Consider the following 1372-nt stretch of genomic DNA (forward strand, 5'->3'; position numbering starts at 1 on the left):
ATATATACATACGACGGGCTTCCTTCAGTGTCCGTCTACCAAATCCACTCACAAGGCTTTGGTCGGCCCAACGTTATAGGAAAAGACACCTGTCCAAGGTGCCACGCACTGGGACTGAACCCGGAAACAAGCTTCTTACCACACAGCCATATATATATATATATATTAATTAATCAAAGGACATACTAAATATGTCTACCGGCTGGAAATAACAGTCAAAACTCTTATGCACTGGTAATAACTACAGAAATCAACCGTCCGAAGGCAAACAGGCCAAGACAATCGCCTTTGTTACACTAGATAATAACAGAGTCAATGATATCTTCGCAAATTATTTTTTCGTGTATTATTTTTCTCGTGAATTATTTGCTCCGTATTGATATATATATATAAACACACACACGCACATGCACACATACGGGCTTCTTTCATTTTCCGTCAACGAAATCCACTCACAAGGCTTTGGTGGGTCCGAAGCTATAGTAGGAGATACCTGCTTAAAGTGCCTCGCAGAGGGACTGAACTCGGAACCATGTGCTAAGAAAGCAGCTTTCTCACAGCATAGCTACGTCTGCATCTCTATACAGCAAATATAAATTCTGTTTTATGTCAGGCTATGTATGATGGTGAGACGGTGCCGTGTTATTAGTAAGGTTGTGCTGTGGGGTAGTTTAAGGGTGTTAATAGGTGTATTTCGAGGTGGTGTCGGGTAGGGTAGCAGTGACAATAGGGTGGGAGTTGAGGGTGCTTTGAGTCTGTTAACAGGGTGTTGTTGTTAACGGGGTAGGAGTGAGGTAGTTCGGTGAAGCTTGTCGGATGGCGTTGCTGTGGGTGTGACGTGGCGAGGTGGTGTTAGACGGATGAAGACAGGGTGGGTTGTTAAGGCAGTATGTGTGTGTGTGGGGGGTGTAAGGTGGGAGAGTGCGGGTGGCTAGTCAGGTGGTGTGTGTGTCGGTTGTGGTGGCGGTGGGGGTGCGTTGTTTCTATTTTAAGGTGGTGTTAAGTAGGCCAGTACATACTGTCTGTCTACGAGATGTGATCTACATAGTAACAGACAGATGCTCTGTGTGTGTGTGTGTATGTGTGTGTGTGTGTATGTGCCTGAGTGTACGTACGTGTGTGTATAAGTATATGTGCATGTTGGATGTGTGTATATATATATATATTATCTTCGAAACGTCGAGTTAGAATAGAGGCAGCTGATGAATAATTCCAAGTGGCTTTCTGTTTTCCTATGTGTTCGTTCCGTTGTCTGTAGTTCATTGTTCTAACGTCCTGTACCCTGATATGCATCTATATACGCATGTAGATGAAAGTATATACATATATGTGTGTATACATGCCTATATATTTTTTGTATTATATATATATA

General features: G+C 42.9%; 1 protein-coding gene across 1 annotated transcript in view; it reads right to left on the bottom strand.

The window, feature by feature from the left end:
* LOC106875654 (nitric oxide synthase, brain) overlaps nt 1-1372 on the bottom strand; it is a 65153-nt gene that overhangs the window by 16941 nt on the left and 46840 nt on the right. The window lies entirely within an intron of this gene.

Source organism: Octopus bimaculoides, chromosome 26 (assembly GCF_001194135.2).
Source record: "Octopus bimaculoides isolate UCB-OBI-ISO-001 chromosome 26, ASM119413v2, whole genome shotgun sequence".
In the NCBI taxonomy this organism is placed as follows: domain Eukaryota; kingdom Metazoa; phylum Mollusca; class Cephalopoda; order Octopoda; family Octopodidae; genus Octopus; species Octopus bimaculoides.